Source organism: Mobula hypostoma, chromosome 11 (assembly GCF_963921235.1).
Source record: "Mobula hypostoma chromosome 11, sMobHyp1.1, whole genome shotgun sequence".
NCBI classification, from domain to species: domain Eukaryota; kingdom Metazoa; phylum Chordata; class Chondrichthyes; order Myliobatiformes; family Myliobatidae; genus Mobula; species Mobula hypostoma.
The window spans coordinates 101,629,319-101,652,316 of record NC_086107.1 but is presented as its reverse complement, the minus strand read 5'-3'; the positions used below and the strand labels follow the sequence as shown (position 1 = coordinate 101,652,316).

Below are 22,998 nucleotides of genomic sequence, written 5' to 3'. Positions count from 1 at the left end.
AAAGACAAAGTAGGTTAATTGGTCATTGTAAATTGTCCCATGATTAGGTTACAGTTAATCGGGGTTGTGGGGTAGATGGGACAGCTTGACTCGAAGGGCCGGGAAAGCCTCTTTTGTGCTATATTGCTAAATGAAATAAAATAAATAATTACAACTAATGGAACTTAATATCTGTGCTGTGGGGTTTCTTGGCTCTTTGAGTATGCAGGCCCTCCCCATGAAAACCTTTTCACAAACTGGATTTTGAATCCAAAATCTGAGAACTGGGATGCCTTGTATCCATATATTGAAGTAATACATAATAATACACAAGTTCGGGAGGATCTTGAGCAGTTGAGTCTTCAATTTATAAAAACGATTTATGAAATCAGACTCAGAGAGATGCAGTTGTCAAAACAGGTTCTTCATCCCAACAAAGCTGCAGTAATTATCAAGCAAAATATTTTACACTAACCCATTTTATTCTAATTGCATTCTTTTAATTTCTCTCTCTTCCTCATTCCGCCGTAAGATTCTACCACTTGTCTACACACTAGGCAACTAACTTATCTAAGTTTTGGGACATGGGAGGAAACCAGAATTCCTTGAGGAAACCCACATGAGCACTGGGAGAACATGCAAGGTCCACAAAATCAGCACTGGAAGTCAAATTTGAATCCAAGCCATTGCAGTTGTGAAGCAGTAGCTCTGCTGATTGCTTTCTGTTATTTTTCAGGTGTATGAACAATTAGTATAGTTGCCATTGCATCCTAGAGATTTCAAAGGTTATCTTAGAACTAAGTATACAGCTGTTTTGTTGGCCACTTACTGTAGGTTCCCCTGTTATTCTGTTCTTTTCTGGTGTGCATTAAATCTCCTGAAGTATTGAAATATTTTCTTTGGTGAAAATATTTGGTATGAGTAATTTCTTACAACAAAGAAGGAAGTCATTCAATACATTTACTTTTTTTTTTACCAGCCCTCAGATCAATTCTATTAACCCTATTCCCCACTTTATTTCCCTGTAACCTATTCTTCCTCGTGCCCCTATCAAATCCCCCATGACTTGTTTGCCACTTACCTAATATAAGGAATATCTAACAGTAGCCATTAACTAGTAGAATATCTTTAGGATGTGTGAGGAAACCAGAGCACCCAGGGGAAACCCAACTGGTCACAGAGAAAAGGTACAAACTTTACACAGACATTACCAGATTTAAGGATTGAACTCAGGTTGCTGGAGCTGTGATACAGCAGCTCTACTTGCTCCCTCACTGTGTTGTAATTATATTTTAGTTCAGCTTTATTAAATAGGTTATAATACATGTTATGAACACTCGGTGTATATAAAATACGGAAGTTGGGTAGCGTATGCATTAATTTTTACTTAATTTGTCTCATTTACTTTCTTGTGCTTTGCTTCTAATTTTCTCCATTTATCTCCTGAATTCATTTCCTCATGCTGAATTATGGCTCCATAAAAAGCAACCCATGAATGCCTCAGTCATATTCATACTTTACTCTTTTACATATTGACATAACCATCAACTATTGCAGGTATCACTGCCAAATTATTTGCATTTCTTCTTCAGTTTCTACAGATGCATAAAAAAGGACCAATTCTGAGCTAGTAATTTTATTCCTTTATTCAGATACCTTAATGCAAATTTAGCTGCCAGATTACTGCACTTACTTGCTGAGCTTGTTTAATCCACTGCATAAATTGTTCATGATTCAATGTTAGAAAGTTAAATGGAATTAAAATTAAAACGTCATGGTATGCCATTGTAATTAACTATGTTCAATTTTTCCTTATCGTAGATTTGGATGATGTATCTGCACTTTTTGCGAAGTATATTCCGCATCTGAACTGCACATTTTTCGATACTATATCTGTGCTTTCAGAAGGTTTTGACACAATTGGAATAGATGAAGACCTCCAAAGCCGCCAATATTGTCTATTGTTATTATTGTACTTGGCCCATATGTATGATAACAGGTAATAGCTTAATTAGAAAGATTAGTTAGTTTTTACTAAAGAACTCACAAACTTGCAGAGTACAAACCATAAATTGAAGTGCTTAATTCTAACTATAGGAAAATTACAATGTACAGTATCTTCACAATTATAGTTCACTTGCTTTTGAAATAACTTTATCAAAGTTAATACAGGGAATAAAAAGTATTCCATCTTTTTATTGGCTGTCATACTAATCGGAAGAGGAGTATGCCATTTGGCCTCTTGAATCTGCTCCACCATTCAATATGATCACGACTAATTGAATTGTAATTTCAACTCTGCATTCCTGCCTATCTCTGGTAACCTTTATTCCCTCTGCTTATCAAAAATCTATTTACATCTGTCTTAAAAGTATTTGAATATACTGCTTCCTTATGAGTATATCCTTGTGAGTATATGGAAATATGAGATTATTGATAATACAAAGACATGTTTGAAAGAATGGTGTGATTGGGAACTCATCATTCCAGGGTATAGAATCTTAAGGCATAACAAGAGAGGAGCTTTGCAGTATTAATTAACATCCATTATTGCAACAATTAGAAATAAGTAGGTCACAACCACTTTATTAGTGATATTCTCACAGAGGAGTAGTTATATAGGCAAATCATAGAGGCAGAAGAATAATGAGTTTATAGCAGAGGATGTCAACATCTGAACATTTAACTGTGATCACCTTAGTGTGAAAGGTTTAGAGTGGGTAGGCTCTTTTAGTGTGTCAAGGAGAGCTTTCCATGCTAGTCTGTAGATCGTTGCATTGGAGAAAGGACAGTACTGGACTTAATCTTAGATAATGTACCTGAGCAAGTGGTTGGCATATTTTGAAGAAATTGGCAATAGGACTGCAAGTTTCAAAGGATAAGGATGGACTAGAAATTGTCCTGAATTGAGGAAAGGCTGATTTCAATAGTGTAATACAGGACTAACAAAAGTAAATTGGGAAGCAGCCTCTCACAGTCCACTATGTTGTAGTAATTCAATAGTCAGTGTTTAGGGCTAACAGCCATTTAAAGGTGAAGGGTAAGATCAAGATAGATGGATACTTTATTGATTGCAAAGGAAATTACAGTGTCACAGTAGCATTAGAAGTGCACAGATATAAATATCAGAAGAGAAGTAGAAAGAATAAAAAATAAGTTACCACAAAACAGTCCTAAAGGAGGGGGTCATCACTTCCCCAGCTACAGCTTGGATCATTATAGAGCGTAATGGCCAAGGGCAAGAATGACCTCATATAGAGCTCTTTGGAGCAGTGCAGTTGTCTTAGTCTATTACCAAAAATACTCCTTTGTTCAGCCAAGGTGCCATGCAGAGAGTGAGAAACATTGTCTTGCCAGGGTTTTCCGTAAGGTCCTTTGTTCTACCACAGCCTCCAGTGTATCCAGTTTGACTCCTATAACAGAACCAGTCTTTCTAATCAATTTATTGAGCTGTTGGCATCATCTCTGTTGATGCCATTGCTCCAGCACACCACCGCATAGAAGATTGTACTGACAACAACAACAGATCGGTCGAACATATGAAGGAGAGGCCTGCATACATCAAAGGACCGCAGTCTCCTCAGGAAGTAGAGGTGACTCTGGCTTTTCTTGTACACAGCCTCTGTTGGTGCTCCACTCAAGTTTGCCATCTAGGTGCATCCCCGGGTACTTGTAGGTCCTCACCACATCCACGTCCTCACCATCAGTAGTAACAGGGAGCAATGTAACCTTGGTTTTTCTAAAGTCCATCACCATCTCCTTTGTCTTACTTATGTTGAGCTACAAATGATTCAGCTTGCACCATTTGACAAAGTCCTCCACCAGGGCCCTGTATTCATCCTCCCGTTCTCCCTTTATACACCCAACTATTGCTGAGTCATCAGACAATTTCTGCAAATGACATGACTCAGTGTTGTATCTAAAGTCGGATGATAAACCTGATTCTGATATGGATTTCTGTTGTGAACTGAGAGTCGGAAGGGGGCAGGGAGGGTCATCTTTTTTCAACATGTAAGTGGTTAAAAAAAGAAATAGCAGGGCAAATAGTGGGCATAAAATACCACTGGCAGATAAAATTAAGGAAAACCATATAGTATTTTCAGAAGTATATTAATGGCAAAACAGAAACAGGGAAGAGTAAGACTGTTAGGTACTGAAAGAACAATCTGTGCATGGAGTCAGAAAACCTGGGTGAGATCTTATGTGAAAGTTTTTTATTTGTAGGAAGATATTGTACTTAGAGAATCCAGGGAGAAGGCAATGAGATTCTAGAACAAATTTCTATTAAAATAAGAAAGAAAGCTTTCAATGTCTTACTGGGCTTAAAAGTGGATAAATCCCTCAGACCTGATGAAGTGTATTTCAGACTGTGAAGGGAAGAGATTGCTAGAACCCTGACCACGGATGAGGTGTCAGATGACTGGAGGACAGAAGATATAGCACCCTTTATTCAAGAAGGAGAGCACAAGACATAGGAGCAGAATTAGGCCACTCAGCCCATTGAGTCTGCCTTGCCATTCTATCATGGTTAATTTACTATCCCTCTCAGCCCCAGTAGGGGTTGCAGCAGGAATAGGTTAGGAAATTAAAGATGAGTGAATTTCTTGTCAGTGACCAAGAAGTTGTTGGAAAAACATTCTGAGAACAGAATTAATCTGCAAAGGTAGTCTTACTAACTTTGATTAATTTCTGGAAAGCCCGAGAATATTCATAGGCAGCATATTTTTAGTTGGGAGCGATTCTGTCTGATCAATTTGATTTAAGTTTGAAGAGGTAGGAGAGTGTATTGATGAAGGCAATGCATTTAATATAGGCCATGTGGACTTCATTAAAGCCTTTGATGAACTCCCATTTGGTAGACTGATCCAAAAGGATAGAGCCCATGGAATGACAAATGCAAAATGATCCTGAAGTCCCTTAACTTCAGCCTCAAGTTGATCCTTAAAAGGTGTCAATGCTTTTGCCTTCTTTATGATTTTTAGATTTCTTGGAATTAAAGATATCAGTCCCATTTTTCAATAATGTAAAGTAATGTTCTCACCTATTCTGCTTACTTAACTCTTAATCTTCTCTTCAACTTCAATGTTAACTTTTTCATTGAGGCCTACTTCACATGTTTATATTAATTTTGATTGATTTTATTTTCATTTAAATAACTTCTTATTTTGTAATTTCTTCTGTCCCATCTAATTTTGCATTGAACCTAACATTTAGTATTAATTAAAACATGATTTTTTCCATCAATGAACTGAGAGTGGAAGCAATAAACTATGAGTCATTCAGTAAGATATCACTGCAGGAGAAATGTTAGATTATTATTAGAAATATAATAGAACACTTTTTTAAAAAGTGCATCAATATATGTTATGCAAGGAGTTCTTTGACAAGTTGTGACTAGTGGAATAAATGCCTATAAGTTCATCCCAGTTGGTGGCACTATAAAATAGTAGTATAGTGTTCTGTTCTGCTTCTGAAATGCAGACAGTATGTTTGATCTTTGTGACATAATCACTTCTCTGTTTTCCTTTACCAGTTTCCCTTCCCTGATCCCCTACCCCTTGCCCAATATATTTAAAATGCCAGACTGCACATCCAGATGAATAGAATTATTTCAGGAAAACCAATAATGTAATTTTCAATCCTTACTACAAACTGTTTCTGAATTCATCCCAGCAACTGTCTGAAACTGGATCAGACTGTACCCAACCATGGTTACATATTTGACCAGGGAAAACTGCAGATCCAATTTCCATGCCAACTCTAAGCCTGTCCAACTTTCAGCCTACTTGCTAGGATCAGAGAGAGGGTATGGAGTCAGTCTGCTTTTATTTTTACCGTTGAATATCAGACAAAACTCATGCTTACTGAATTGAAAGACGTTTAATAATGTTCTTTTGCCCAAGTAATACAAATATACTGTACAGTATCAGTCCAAGTTATGGTTGATTACAGTTTTAGAAGTTTGCAAAAGACAAATTATGCAGCTAAAGAACAAAAGACAAATAAACCTATGACTATAACTACTTATTGTAAATAAGCAGATTTTTCTTCTAAGGTGGGGCTCACTGAGCCTGAGGCTGATCACGTGTTTTGCTTGTCATTAGGGACACTGAAGTAATGTCACTTTTATTACAGCAGATGTCCTGAAAAAAATCTATGATTTACAGTAGATACTGTTCTACACATATGTAGCACTTATAAAATCAGGCGGTTAATTCTGTACATTTGCCGGTGTGATGAGAACCAAATATAGAACATCGAACAGTTTAGCACAGAAACAGGCTCTTCAGATCACAATGTCCACACCAAACTGATCTAAATCTCTTCTTCCTGCGCATGATCCATGTCCCTTCATTCCATGTACAAAGCCCATTTCCAGAAAAGTTGGGGTATTTTCCAAAATGCAATAAAAACAAAAATCTGTGATATGTTAATTCACATGAACCTTTATTTAACTGACAAAAGTACAAAGAAAAGATTTTCAATAGTTTTACTGACCAACTTAATTGTATTTTGTAAACATACACAAATTTAGAATTTGATGGCTGCAACACACTCAACAAAAGTTGGGACAGAGGCATGTTTACCAGTGTGTTACATCACCTTTCCTTTTAATAACACTTTTTATTCGTTTTGGAACTGAGGATACTAATTGTAGTAGATTTGCAATTAGAAATTTTGTCCATTCTTGCTTGATATTAGACTTCAGCTCCTCAACAGTCCGTGGTCTCTGTTGTCTGATTCTCCTCTTCATGATGCGCCATACATTTTCAACAGGAGATAGATCTGGACTGGCAGCAGGCCAGTCAAGCATATGCACTCTGTGTCTACAAAGCCACGCTGTTGTAGCCCATGCAGAATGTGGTCTGGCATTGTCCTGCTGAAATAAGCATGGACGTCCTGGGAAGAGACATCACCTTGATGGCAACATATGTCTCTCTAAAATCCTAGTAAACGTCTCAGAGTCAATGGTGCCTTCACATACATGCAACTCACCCATGCCGTGGGCACTGATGCACCCCCATACCATCACAGATGCTGGCTTTTGTACCTTTCACTGATAACAATCTGGATGGTTGTTTTCATCTTTGGCACGGAGAGCTCGACGCCCGTTTTTCCCGAAAACTAGCTGAAATATGGACTCATCTGACCACAGCACACGGTTCCACAGTCTTTCGGTCCATCTGAGATGAGCTTGGGCCCAGAGAACTCGCTAGCGTTTCTGCATAGAGTTGATGTATGGCTTCCTCCTTGCGTAATACAGTTTCAAGTTGCATTTCTGGATGCAGCGATGGACTGTGTTCAGCGACAATGGTTTTCCGAAGTACTCCCGAGCCCAGGTGGCTATAATTGTCACAGTAGCATGACAGTTTCTGTGCACTTTTCAATCTTATTTTAACTCTGTCCCAACTTTTTTTGAGTGTGTTGCAGCCATCAAATTCTAAATTTGTGTATATTTACAAAATACAATTAAGTTGGTCAGTAAAACTATTGAAAATCTTTTCTTTGTACTTTTGTCAGTTAAATAAAGGTTCACGTGAATTAACATATCACAGATTTTTGTTTTTATTGCATTTTGGAAAATATCCCAACTTTTCTGGAAATAGGGTTTGTAGATTCGTGTGTCTATCGAAAAGCCTCTTAAACCTCAATGGTGTATCTGCTTCCACCATTATCTTGACAGCTTGACGCAGGTATCTACAGCTCTGTGTCTTTAAAAAAAACTTGTCCTTCACTTCTTTCTTAAAATGTACCTCTTTCATCTTAAATGAATGTCCTCTGTATTGAGATTTCTACTCTGGGAAATAGATTTTGTCTACCCTATCTATGCCTCACATACTTTCAAAATTTCTATCAGGTCTCCTCTTAGCTTGCAATGCAATGTTCAGGGAAAATAATACAGATTTGTCCATATCCTCGAATCCAGGCAGCAACCTGATAAATCTCTTCTGTGCACTTCCCAAAGCCTCCACCAAAGAAAATGAGTAGGAACAGACAAATGAAATACAAGATGCTGCAAATGGCAATGAAGGAAACATTGCAGGCTTGTAATGTGTGTATTTTATAGTGTATGAATCCCTAAGTTGGCACTGACATGAAACTGAATGTGGCTAGTGGCAGGAGGAGGAAAACAAAATAGAAGAACAGTCCAATGTCTCTGTTTATTGGAAGGGTTTTATGCTTAACATTTCAATGGATGGAAGAAAAATACATGAAAGTTGTATTAAAAAAATTAAGTGTTATCAAACATCAAATCTCAATGGTGGCTTAAGTTAGCAACCAACAGTATATCAAATAGGTTCTATTGTATTCATTAAATCATAAGGTCATACAGGACAAAAATAGGTTTTCAGCCCACCAAGTCTATACTGATTATTAAACACTCATCCTACCTTAATCTCATTTTAGTCTCCCAACATTTCCATCAATTTCACCCCCCTCCCACACCCAAGATTTTACCACTCACCTGTACACCTTGGACAATTCTTTGTGATGTTTGAAGAAACTGAAACACCCAGAGGAAGGCGGTCAAAGGCGAATGTGCAGGCTCCACATAAACAGCAGCTTAAGCCAGGATTGAGCATGCATTGCTGAAGCTATGAGGCAGTAGCTCTACTAGTTGTGCTATTGTGCTGTATTGTATTTCTATTCTGAAATATTTAGTATATAGATTTACATTATAAATGTTGGTACAGCTGTTAAGGTGATAAACATTGATATAAAAAGACTATGCAAAGTACTGCATAGAATAGGAGGTGTGCAATCATAAATGAGACACACATACAAAAATAGATAACCTATATCCTTACCTATTGTATAATGGGAGTTGCTTAGGAGTAACTCAACTAAATTGCTTTCTGACATTTTCACAGTCTATTCATAGAGATTCATCTTTCCCCCATCTTATTTCAAAAGCTTTGTTCAGAGGCTTTGGAATTGTAGGCATGGAGTATACTTCTCAGTGGTCTTAACTGCTAATACATCAATGTCAAGAAACCTTTTATTTGCCTTTTAACATTTAGATTATATATGTTAGCATATAAATTTAATGGTTGGATAGTTTTTTTTGTTTTTAACAAAAATAGTTACTAAAATAGATGCTTTAATACTGGAATTAAATTATAATGATTATGACTTTCTATCAGTTCTGTGTCAGGCTACACACGTTTGAAGATCATGCATATGAAGTGCTTCACCTGTTTTTTGTTTCCTCAGGCTTTTTTCAGAAGGTCCTTTATTCAAAGCCATTAGTAGCTTTTTACACACATCCTTCAATCGAGGACATTCACCTCCGTCCTTTGTGCTTAGAGCCGCAATCTATCTGTTGTCTATATGCCAAGAAAAGTGCAACAAGCTAGATTTGGTAAACATAGATGTATTTTTTTGTATTGTGAGTAAAATTGGTTCTTCTGATGTTTTAGCATTAAGTTGCACTTTTCCATGTAACAACCACATTTTTTTTATAAAGCTAAATAGCAAAGATAAGTGATAAAATGTTAAAGGAGAAGTTGCATCTTATCTAGTTGGGCTAAAGCCATGAATTTATTAAGTATGTTAATTTTTATTTGTGGCAGTGTGTTGTCTTACACATGCACAGAAAACACAAATAAATGTAATTTTAGTGTATAAATGTAAAAAGGACTCCACAGATGCCTTGGAAAAAATATAATGAGTGAAAATAGTGATGGAACATAGAACTGCGTAGTACTGGAGTAGACTCTTTGATCCATAATATTTGTTCCAACCATGATGCCTAGTTAAACTAATTCCATCTACCAACATATGATCCATATCCCTCCATTCCTTGCATGTTCATGTGCCTATATAAGTGCTCATTAACATCAACATTGTACATGCTACCACCAGCCTCCCTGGCAGTGCACTACAAGCATCTACTACTCTGTGTGACAGGAAAAAAAACATACCCTTTAAAATCTCCCCTCCACACCTGAAATCTGTGCCCTCTAGTATTTCACAGTTCCACCCTGGGGCAAAGACACTGATGATCTATCCGATCTTTACTTTCGTAATGTTATAAACTTTTATCAGGTCTTCACTCAGCATTCAAAGCTCCAGAGAAAATAAGCTAAGTTTGTCCAACCTCTTCTCAGAACTAATGTGATATTTGGAACTGTGATCAATAGATTGTCAAACAATGTGGAATTAAGGAGGTTCAAGTAAATAAAAGGCCCTGCAGAAACAGATGGATTTTGAAATATTGAAATTAGGCAGAGTTGCTGAAATTTCCAGAGATAGAAGATGAGGTTACAGCACAGAAAGTCTTGAAATAGTCAAATGGTAGGATATGGTAAAGGTTGAGAAGAACATATTACTTAAGCATTCTTTCTGGTGAAGTTGGGTTCAGCCCTAGACAGCAATAGAACAGGGAAATGGAGTCAGATTTTTTTTCTTCTGGAGGCTGAAGAAAATGGCTTCACACTTTCTACAGTTTGGTAGGATAAAATGACTCATTCAGCTAAGTCAGCACTTATACCATAGAGTAAAAAATCCTAGAATGTGGATGGGTTGGCTTTCGGGGCTAGTACATTGAGTAGCCAATTAAGGAACTGTGAATATTGGGCAACAAGAAATTGTTAGTTAATGATCTTAACATGTGAGATTCAAAGAGATCATAAGGTAATAGAATCCCTAATTAAGGTGGCAGATGAAATAGTTCAGTCTGAAATGAAGATCCTAAAACTGCACAAAAGAAACTGTCAAAGTATGAGTAGTGAGTTGGCTGTGGGGAATTCATTAAAATGCTTAACAATGGATTAGCGGTAGCTAACATTTAAAGAACGCACAGGAAATGCTATATTTATACATATCTGTCTGGCCTAATACAAAAAGTAAACCACTAGCAAAAAAAAAGATAATGATAGTGTTACGGCTATACAATAAAGTAGGATGTCTGAGGATTAACTGCAATATCTATTTAAGGAACGAGGAACAAAGAAATTGATACATTGTGAACTATTTATTTGTAGAAATTCTTTTTACTTGGAAAAAGCTAAATTCTCACTATAATTATTATAATTCCGATCTTTTCCCTCTCTTTTTAGATATCACTGAAATCCATTTGTAAATTCCTGGAGAGCACAGCCACAGTTTCTTCTGTGTATACCAACCACCCATTAGTTCTGAAGTTTTTTTTCCACTATCCAGAATTGACAGACAGATTTGGTCACTGGATCTTGAAGTGTTGGTTTACACATTCTGGTATCAACTCTCACAAGGATGAAAACCTAGTTCCTGACTTCCAGAGTGATGCAAATTGCTTGATGAATGTTATCCAAGGAAATCCTAATGTCCTCCTGATTCTTCTGGTAAATATCAATATTACTTTCTAGAAGAAAACTGTAAAACTGTAGAGGGAGATGATAGGCAGGTAAGGAAAAGAGATGGAATAAGGGAGAGCAGAATGGGCGTTGGGAAAAGAGAGCAGAGGAGGGAGGAAAAATTACTGGAAATTAGAGAAATTGATGCTTTTGCTCTCAGGTTGAAGGCTACCAGGCTGGAATATGAGATTCCAGGCTCATCCATTGGCAATAGAGGAGGCAATGGACTGACATGTCGGAATGGGAAATAGAATTAAAATGGATGGCCACCAGGAAATCCTGGCTGTTGCAGGTGGAGTGAAGGCACTAAACAAAGCAGGTTCCTAATCTATGATGGATCTCACCATGCATTGGGAGCACCAGATGATCCCAATGCACTTGTGGTGAAGTCTTGCCTCAACTGGCAGTACTGTTTGGGACCCTGAATGCTGGTGAGGGAGGAGGTAAAAGGGTACATGTAATACTTGTCCCACTTGCAACGATAAATGCCAGGAGGAGAGAGATCAGTAGGGAGGGGTGAATGGACAAGAGAGTCACAAAGAGAGTAATCCTTGTGGAATCCAAAGAAAGATGTGCTTAGTGGTAGGATCACATTGAAGATGGCAGTGGCAATGGAGAATTACATGCTGGATGCTGAGGCTTGTGGGTAGTAGGGGATAACTACAGTTAACTTCATTCACCCCATCACTGAACTGTTCCCACAACCTATGGACTCACTTTCAAGGGCTCTTCATCTCATGTCCTTGATATTTATTGCTTTTTTATTTATTATTATTATTTTGCTTTTTTTCTTTCTTTGTATTTACTGTGAATATCCACAAGAAAATGAATCTCAGGGTTGTATATGGTGACATACCCTGGTAGCATTTGTGTCTTTACTTATCACTTGAAATGGCAACAACTCGCTCCCCATCCCACAGATGCTGCCTGACCTGCTGAGTTTCTCCTGAAGTTTGGTTTTTGCTCAGATTTTAGTAAGTTGTGTCTCCAAGGATCCCAGTAGCTGGGGAAAAATTTGAGAAGGTTATTGAGTAGGTATTTTGATATGTGAAGAAGTAAGGAGGTGAGGTGGGGTGGGTAGTACTTGTTTAACCACATGAGTACTTCAGCAGAGATAGAAGTACGTTCATTCCCAGCAAAGAATACCTATAGGGCCATGATAGTGGTCCTTTCATGGCAAGGTTGATACAGAAACATACAGATGGTTACCATGTTGTCAAGCCAGCTCAACTAAATACATGAAATGACAAGGAGCACAAAAGAGTGTAATCTCCGTATTCTCACAGGATGTTCTATTGTAGCCAGGAGACTATGACTTTCACTCTGGAGGCCATGTGAATTTCCTTATAAGGACTTATATTTTCTTATGATTTAGAAGAAGGCAGCACATAGATGCTGGCTGTTAGAGCAATCCCATTCCCCTGTTTCCCATAGCCCATTCTCACGCATGCACATTAATATCCTTATGATTCTCCCATCAGATATCTACATTAAAGGTTAATGTGTATCAACCAATTAATTTAACAGCCAGTATGTCTATAGGGAGGGGAATGAAACCAGGCCAGGCAAGAGAATGTGCAAGTTCTGCATACAGAGCACTGGAGCTCAGAATCAAATCTGTGTTGCTAAGGTTCTGCAACAGGTTCACTATCTGATTGTAATTGGGCTTGATGATGCCCCTATTATTTAATGTTACTGCTAAGGTGGCTCAGGCAGAGGCTACTTTTCTGCCTCTATGTAGTCTCAACCTGATCTGGCTAGAGGTTAATCTCTGCAATGTGGGGTTTCTAAAGGAATCATGATTTGCCACCACGAAGCAGCTTGATGTTATCAAAGAGCAGAGTTATGCTGCTCATTAACAATCTGCTGTCCTTACTGAGCAGCAAAATGCCATACATAAGGAAACTGCTGCTATTAATGGATGCAGAGATTCTATTTGTTAGTTCTCCAGGAGCATAGAGAATTACATTGCAACAGCTGATTCTTCTGTATGAACAGAGTGATGCAGCGTGTCAGAAAATTGATTTTCTGCAAGAACAAGGAGTGCCATGCATGACCAAGTCGATCTCCTCTAGTAGCAGAGATACAGCATGCAGGAAATTGTCTGTTCTGCAGGAACAAAGGCATGCAATGTCCCTTTCACTCACATTTTTTTCTTCATGAGAAGAATCTGCTGGGATAATGCCGAATCCTGACTCCAAGGTGAAGAGTGAAGAAATCTATAAGCCAGGGTAGGGTCTGTCAGTTAATTCAGCTGGTGACATGAATCTTGAAGCAATGGTTGTTGGCAAGCTTCACTTATTTACTGCCTGTTATATCGTTGGCGTTTAGGGCAGCAGTGAAGGTCCTCCATCTCTGTCTGTCCATGCTGTTGCACTCGGGTAAAGAAGAATTCTTCAATGCTCTTTCTTAAACATTTATTTTGACCGGTCAGGGTTGTTAGCCCTGGAGGACAGTGGACCACTCGTAGTCTGGCCTTTACTCTTTGACCTGTTTGGCATAGGTGACCCGACCAAGAGCGAAAGCACAAAGCCCTGACTCTAGCCAACAAAGCTCCCAGGCCATTGAGGCACCAAGCCTCCAAATCTTATGACAAGGTTGTGGACCTCTTGGATGTGGCATGCTTCAGGTCATTGTTTAATACTATCATTCCTCAGAAGCTTCAAGACTTTGGTATCCCCTTTTGTTCATGTGGGCAGCAGTTACTTCCTATCCTAATTTGTCAACAGCATAATGAATTGTTCCCCATTGAGAGGAAGCTTAGAATTAATATGATCTTGGCCTCCACTGGGAGGACAGTCAGGAATGAAATCATGGTCTATTATCTTTCCATGGAAAGCCACATTTCTCAGTGGTATTGGTCTTGGTGAATTGAAGACTACAAATAAATTGCTCAGTGGCAGGGTCAAGCAAGATATTGTTTCTAATCTGAGAGCACAGGTCCTTCTGATATAGTCAGGTCCTTGCCTTCTGCTCTGATGTCCTTGACTCATTTTGAGTGGCTAGCCATGGTTATGCTGATATCCCCAGTAATAGAGGGTCAGTGGCAATATTCACGGCTGGTAAATGTTGGAAAAATTACTCTCTATCAATTGTAACACCTTCTGTGGAACTTGGAAGGCATTGAAGCAATTGCATCCACTTCTGAAGATGTCCTTTCAGGTCTCCTGATATCAACAGACGGGGAAAGAGAAAGGTTTTTTAAAATGAGAAAATCGAGCACACTTTCCACTGAGGATGTAAAAAAAAAACTTAATAATAATGTGGAACATTGTTCTCTGATTTCTCTGATTTGGTCCTGGCAAAGGGTCTCAGCCCAAAACGTCGACTGTACCTCTTCCTATAGATGCTGCCTGGCCTGCTGCGTTCACCACCAATTTTTGTGTGTGTGCTTGAAATTCCAGCATCTGCAGATTTCCTCATGTTTGCGTCTCTGATTTATGTTGGTATAGTCAGAAAACAGCTGCATGGCTAATTATTTCATTTGTTGCATGCCTCATGCCAGGAATAGATCAGGTATACCACTTAAGTGACAGATTTTGTCCCATTTCCCAATTGACTATATTTGGAAATGATCTCAAGCATGTTCCTCTTGGGATTAGGTCAAAATTGAGTCATCATACTAAACTGAAAGCATTGTACAGTTCAATTTCTAGGCTCTAATCTTGAGTGGTACCACTTAAAAGTACTATGCCTCTACGCTCCACTCTGTCCTGTCCCACCTGGCAAATGGTGCCTCATATACCAAGATGCTGTTTATCGACTTCAGCTGGGTCTTTAATACAACCATCCCTTTGAAGCTGGTGGGTAAACTGTCTTCTTTGGGTCTCAATGTCTCTCTTGGTAACTGGATCCTGGACTTCTTGACAGAAAGGCTACAGTCAATCCATGTTGGCAGAAACATCTCTTGCTCCATCACGCAGAGCACAGATGCCCCCTCCCCCCACCCTGGGCTGTGTTCACGCTGCTGACGCATGACTGCACTGCTAGATCCAGTTCAAACCAAATCATCAAGTTCGCTGATGACATAACTGTGGTTGGCCACATCAACAATGACAATGAGATAGGGTACAGAGAGTTGGTGGAACAGCTGGTAGAATGGTGCTAACAGAACAAATTCAGTCAATGTGGACAAGACCAAAGAGATGATTGTGGACTTTAGGAAGGTGCAGGCTGACAGCTCCTCACTGCACATACACTCCTCATCCATGGAGAGAGTTAGGAGCACCTGGGAGTGCACATAGCGGATGGTTTCACCTAGCCCTTCAATACTACATCTTTGGTCAAGAAAGCACAGCAGCATTTCCACTTCCTGAGGAGACAGAGGTGAGTGAGGCTTCCTCCACCATTATAACTTATTTTTACAGGAGCACCATCGAGAGTGTCCTGACCATCTGCATCAACATCTGGTGTGGAAATTGTAAGGCATCTGATTCAAAGTCCCTACAAAGGATTATGAGAATTGCTGAGAGAATTATTGGGATCTCTCTTCCATACGTTCCCTTAGCATAATCAATGATCTCTCCCATCTGTCCAACATTGGGTAGGAGGTACCATAGCATTAGGGCAAGAACTGTTTGGATAGGAAACAGCTTCTTTCCCCAGGCCTTAAGGCTGTTGAACTCGCTGCCAACACCCAGGTCTTGTCACACATGAAGCACCAGTGATGTTATACTGTTTACTTTTAACTTGTGTCACAAATGCACCTTACTACATACGTCATGTACATGAGCACCTTGCTTAAAGTAATAACCAAGTCAGACACATTATCTCTTGGCTCCCTTGCTTTCATTTCGATTCATTTTATGTTTTGGAGTTACAAGACATAACAGTGGTGCGGAGGAAGTTTTAAACAAACCTGAGACAGCTCCTTACCTATTGAAGCACAGTGAGACGTTCAAGTAAAAAAAAAAAGCACAGCAAGAAATGGTTGAGTAAAAAGAAAGCAGCACAGTACATGCTTCTTTGGGAATGGACAAAGTCTTGTCAAGTTTAAAAAAAAAGACAGAAAACGGATGTATTCGCAGGTTTATAAACAGTGATTACCTGGTGATAATAATTATTAAAAAAGAACAGAAATGGCTGGATACATCAGAAAGGTTGATATATTTGATTATGCACCTGATAACTGGCTCATGTATGTTGAGCTAATTGGGCAGTATTTTGAAGCAAATGAAATAGCCAGTGAGAAGTGAGTGCCAGTTTTGCTGAGTGCATTGGGTTTAATGGCATATAGTTTGCTTAGAAATTTAACTGCTCCAACCAAACCAGCCAAAATGAGCTTTGCCGATATTGTGAAAATAATGCAGGAACATTTAGAACCAAAACCATTGTTGATTACAGAACACTTTAGGTTTCATAAGCAGAATGAAAAGGAGTCCATTTCAGTGTATGTGGCTGAATTGAAGAAGCTATTGAGGATTGTCAGTTCAGTGACGGGTTTATGAAGCACTGAGAAATTGCTTAGTTTGTGGAATCTTACTAGAAAGCATTCAAAGGCAGCCTCTAATGGAATTACAACTTACATTTAAAAGAGCAATTGAAATAGCTTTATGAATCAAAACAGCAGAGAGAGACACAATTAAGTTGCAGTCACGAATGAAAGTGAGCATGAACAAAATTGCATTGTCTAAACAGAAACCAACCTGACCAAACGACCGTAGTGGCAGGGGGTTATATACGCCAGATCAGTGCAAGTTTAAAGGCGAAACTTGCTGAAAATGTAACGAAGTAGGAAACATGCAGAGCATATCAGCAGACAAAAATAAATGGACTGCACAGGAAAGAGAAAATAAAATGTCAAGTTGCAGTTTCAAAAAGAGCACTAATCTACATGCTGTTGATGACAAATCTGACAAGATGAGAGTGACAGAGGAATGGGTAGCGTTGAGATTTAAAATGTGAAAACTAACAACAGACAACCAACACACAAAATGTTAGAGGAACTCCAGCACTTTGTGTGTTGCTTGGATTTCCAGCATCTGCAGATTTTCTCTTGTTTGTGAACAGACTTGTGAATATGGCTTACAGCAGAAGAGAACTGCAAATTAGTTAAAATGGAATTGGATACTGGCTCAACTATTTCAGTCATTCCACAAATTGAGTTTGAATGATATTTCAAAGATACTGAACTGAAACTTGTAGATATCCAACTAAAAACTTATACTGAAAAAAATGATAACTGCATTTGTAACAGTGAGATAAAATAACCAACAAGCCACATTAGACATGTCTGTGGTGAAAACAGGAGGGGGGGCAGCATTGTGGGGATGTGATTGGCTGAGGCAACTGCATCTTGATTGGAGATTCATCTACCATTTGCAGCCACATCCACTACAATAGAATCAACTGAAAGTGAATTAAGAGCGGTACTAGATGATGCCACAGCAGTGTTCAAGGATGACATTGGAAAACTCAAACATATCAAGGGTAAAATAGGATTAAATGAAAATGCCACACCCAGGTGTTACTATGCCTGTCTGATTCCTTATACCATTGTGTTAAAGTAGCCAGTGAGCTAGATTGCATGGAGGCTGAAGGAATTCTTTCTAAGTTTGAGTGGAGCCCATGGTCAATGCTAGAGGTACCAATAGCCAAGAAGAATGGGTCTGCTAAGGTCTAGTGATTCTAAGGTCACCATCAACCTAGTACTGAAAGTAGATCAGTACTCTCTGCCCAGGATAGAGGATATCTTTGCAAACCTTTCTGGATGGAAACATTTCAGCAAAGTGGACTTAACTGAGGCCTACCTGCAGATGGAGATGGAGGAAGAATCCGAAGTGTTTCTCACCATTAACGCTCATAAAGGGTTTTATCAATATATTTTTGGAGTAACATCTGCACTCTGGCAGAAAGCTAAGGACCAGGTACTGCAAGACTTTCCAGGTACTCAGTGTTGCCTGGATGACAAGGTCATCTCCAAAATCTCAAGACAGTGTTAAAAAGATTAAGTAGATACCTTATTGATCGCAAAGGAAATTACAGTGTCACAGTAATATTACAAGTGCACGAATATACAAATATTAGAAGAGAAGTAAGAATAAAAAAAGTTACCTTAAAAATAAGATGTTCAAGATTTCCAAGTTCACACTGATAAGCTGGTAGTGCAAGAATTACCGTAATATTATACAACAATAGATGCACATTCACACTGTCCAGATAAGAAGTGATGGTAGCATTGCACAGGGTGTTGGTGATAGCACAGTGTAGTAAAAAGAGCTAAACAGAGCTTAAACGGAGGTTAAAAACAGTCTAACATGAAGAGGTCATCACTCCCCTGGCTATAGCTTGACTCATTTTAGAGCCTAATGGCTAAGGGTTAGAATGACCTTATATAGTGCTCTTTGTAGCAGCACAGTTGTCATAGTCTATCACTGAAAGTTCTCCTCTGTTCGGCCAAGGTGGCATGCAGACAGTGAGAAATATTTTTTCCAGTCGTTTGTTCTACCACAGCTTTCCGTATGTCCAGTTTAACTCATATAACAGAGCCAGCCTTTCTAATCAATTTATTAAGCCTGTTGGTATCACCTATGTTGATGCCATTACTCCAGCACACCACTGCATAGAAAATTGTACTAGCAACAACAGACTGGTAGAACATGTGAAGGAGAGGCTTGCATACTTCAAAGGACCTCAGTCTCCTCAGGAAGTAGAGGTGACTCTGGCCCTTCTTGTACGGCGTTTATGTTGGTGCTCCACTCAAGGTCGTCCAGGTGCACCCCCAGGTACTCGTAGGTCCTTACCACATCCGTCTCTCTTCGGTTGTCCATCGAAATCCGATGACGATGTCCACTCCTTTAATGGTGAGATCTTTGATGACTATACAGTCCTATCCTGGGACCCACAAGCTCTATTGCAGATGGGACATGTATATGTGGTAGTGGTGGCAACCATGGCTGCATTTCTCCTGGCTCTCTTCTGATATCTTCTGGTTGCTCTTTCCATCTCCAGAATACGAACCCCGTCCCTACACAGCTGTCGCCACGTGGTACGGTCAGCAGCAACATCCTTCAGGTCCTCGGGTCTGATCTTACCATATCCACGTCCTCACAATCAGTAGTAAGAGGGAGTAGTGCAAGCTTGGTCTTCCTAAAGTCCATCATCATCTCCTTTGACTTACTGGGTTGAGCTGCAGATAATTCAGCTTGCACCATTTGACAAAGTCCTCCACCAGTGCCCTGTATTAATCCTGTCCTCCCCTTATACACCCAACTTTTGCTGAGGCATCAGAAAACTTCTGCAGATGACATGACTCAGTTTTGTATCTAAAGTCCAACAGGATAAACAGAAAGGGAACCAATACAGTCTCCTGTGGGCCCCAGTGTTGCTTATTGTCATATCTGTCACACAGCACTGAAGCCAACAAACTGTGGTCTACTGGTCAGATACCTGTAGTCCATTATCCAGGATACAATGGAAGTGCCAGCCTGCATTGTACGGAGGTTTTGCCCCAGCAGTGAGGGTTGATATTTTCCACACAGTTGAGACCCTTTCCAGGCTGAGACTTAGACTGAAAATGTGCTGGAGAACTCCACACAGCTTCTCAGCACATTCCTTCAGGACTTTGAGGTTCACACCATCTGGTCCCAATGCTTTTCTGTGTCTGAGTTTCCCCAGAGCCTTTCTCACCTGCTTAGTAGTAAAGGTGAGTCCATGATGACTGGGGAGTTGGTGGAAGGTGGGGGCTGGGGGAGGTGAAGATTAGGACAATAGCAGTTGGTATGTGGAGGTGTGGATGGTAGGAGCAGGGGAAGGAGTAGTGTAGATAGTGGTAGCCTATGTTGTTCATCCTCTTGGTGAATGGGAGGAGGAGAGGTGTTGGTGCTGAGGGAGCATTGGGTGCCTCAGCACCTGGACTGGTATGCTGAGAAGGCTGTGAACAGGAGGGCAATTGTCAAACCTATTGAAAAATTGATTTAACTCATTAGCCCATTCACAGCTGCATTCCAAGGCTTTACAGCTAGGCTGATTGAGGCCAGTAATGTTCTTCATGCCTCTCCACACCTCCTGTGTGCTACTCTGCCTAAGCTTGTTCTCCAGCTCTCTCGTATTCTTCTTTAACCACCTTGATCTTCTCCTTTATCTCCCTCTGCACATGTGTCAATTCTTCCCTGTCTCCTGATCTAAAGGCTCTCTTTTTTGTGGTTGAGAAGAGCCTTCAGGTCACTGGTGACCCATGGTTTGTTGTTAGGGAAATAGCAAACAGTCCTTGATGGTATTGCATGCCCACACAGAAGTTGATGTACCTAGTGATGCAATCAGTAAGTCCATTAATGTCTTCCCCATATGATTCACAAAGCACATTGCAGTCAGTAACCTTTAAGCAGCCCTTTTAGGCTTCGATGGCCTTTGGAGACCAGCTTTTTACTGTCTTGGTGGTAACTAGCTGTTGCTGTAATTTAGGGCTTATACAAGGGCATGAGGTGAACCAGGTTGTGATCTGATCTTCGAAGTGGGGGGAGAGCTGTGGAGTTGTATGCATCTTTAACATTTGCATACAAAAGGTCCATTGTTTCATTTTCACTTGACAAACCGATTGAAGGTGGTAGGGTTGTCGAGAGAGAAACATGGTCAAAGTATCCCGATATAGCAGTGAAAGCATTGGGTTGCTGAGTCTGGAGTCTCCCGATGGTATTGTGTATGATGTCACACACAACATTGGGACTGCGTCAGGAAGGCGGAATATAAAGAATGAGAAATATGGAGTAGCTGAACTTGAATGGTAGATGATATGGACTCAAACTCACAGCAAGCAGTTCATTGTCCAGACTGCAGATTCATTCTTTCACAGAAACGTGACTGGGGTTACACCATCTGTTGTTCATAAGCACAGCAAGCCCACCTCCCTTCCTCTTACCACACAGTAGATTAACTCTGTCTGCTCAGAGCATTGAAAACCCATTCACAGTAGCGTTGGAATCTAGGATTTGCTTGTGTAGCCACGTCTTGGTGAAACTCATAATGCTGCATTGAGATTCTGCTGAGCAAACAAGGTCTGTTTCCTGGCTGCTCCCTTGTATATATAATATATACAATATTGCCCTTGCTACTGTAGTCACAGCACTCGGAATAAAGTATCCCGAGAGCCAGAAGGATGATGAAAATGTTGTTAAACAGATTAATGTCCATTGTTATTTTGCAGTGTTGTTAGCCAGTTCAAAAACAAATGAAAGAAACGTGATAAATAACATTAAGACAAACAAACACAAGGAGCTACTATAACGTTCTGCTGCCTTGCACAGCGCACACATCAAGCTAACTTCAATACAGCCTTTGACAGCTCAGAGCATGACGCAACAAGTAAATTCTTTAAACCAACGATCACCTATTGTGATCACATTGTTGATGCACATTAAGTCTGCTGAGAAAATTCAAGCAGTGGTGGTGCCCCAAGGCCAAAGGATGTGTCACAGCCATCATCATCATCATCATCAGGTGCCATGCCCAGTTTGAGCTTTGACTTCTATGGCCCACACACTCCTGTTTCGGGTCAAGTGGATCAATTCATTGGTATTCATTTCCAGTTCTCTGGCTGCTGTCTCCATCATCATTTGTCTTTGTCCTCCTCTTGCTTTCTTCCCTTCAATTTTTCCCATAATTACCGTGTATTCTAACTCCTCTTTCCTAATCGCGTCCAATGAAGTTATGTTGCCTTTTCATGATCTCATACATTATTTCTCTTTTTGTGTTTGCTTTGTTCATGACAGATATTCATTAGATCTAATGAAGATTGTTAGATATTCATTTCGTCCATGATATTCTTTGCATCCTCCTCAAAAACCACATCTCTGCTGCTACAATCCGTTTCCTCATGTTACTAGATATTGTCCAACATTCTGAGCCATATAACAACTGGATAAACGTAACATTTCAGTACTCTGAGGTGGGTTGTCATGCCTAGTTTAGTATTGGTCAGTATACTCTTCATTCTCGTAAAGGTGTCTTCTGCCATCCCTATTCTTTTGATGTCCATGTCGCACCTGCCATCTGATGTCACCCAGTTTCCTAAGTAGCAAAAGTTCTGTACTTGTTTTATGTCTTCCCTGCTTATTCTCAGCTTGCAGATAGGATTCTCCTTTTTTTTTGGATATCACCATACATTCTGTCTTTTTGCAATTGATAGATAGACCCATTTTTGCACTTTCTTCAACAATTATATCAATTAAGTTTTGTAGTTCTTCCTGTGTACTTGCAATTAACACAATGTCATCAGCATATCTGAAATTATTGATGTTTTCACCGCCAACTTTGATTCTTAAGGTGTCTCTTATTTTTTGTGATATTGTTATATGTGTCACAGTAGCGGTCCTTTTTAGAATTTTTCAATTACTAGGACAGGTTCCTGCCAAAGCTGGCTGCTGTGCTACACCCCTTGAACTCATTATTACAAGTTGGGAAGAAATGGCAACGGATAAAGCAGTGTGATGTGGCTTTCAGAAAGGTAAAAGAAATGGTGATGTCAGACACTACTCACACATTATAATCCACATCATCCAGTGAAACTTGCCTTTGAGGCCTCATCTTACGGTATTGAAGCAGTCATGTTACATGTTATGAGTGATGGAATTGAACGTCCCATAGCCTTTTTTCAAGCTCAGAAGGAGCATGCAGGACAAACAGCTGAGACAAATTGAAGGCACCTCAAACAAGGAGGTTCAGTGTTTCACTCCCGGACAAGCAG

The 22,998-nt window shown here is 39.7% G+C and overlaps 1 long non-coding RNA gene across 1 annotated transcript; it reads left to right on the top strand.

Moving 5' to 3' along the window:
- Window positions 1–1,818: 1,818 nt before the first annotated feature.
- LOC134354384 (uncharacterized) lies at window positions 1,819–11,106 on the top strand. Its single transcript, XR_010019780.1, has 3 exons — window positions 1,819–1,978; window positions 9,196–9,343; window positions 11,043–11,106. It is a non-coding gene; the product is annotated as an uncharacterized LOC134354384 (long non-coding RNA).
- The last annotated feature ends 11,892 nt before the right edge of the window (window positions 11,107–22,998 follow it).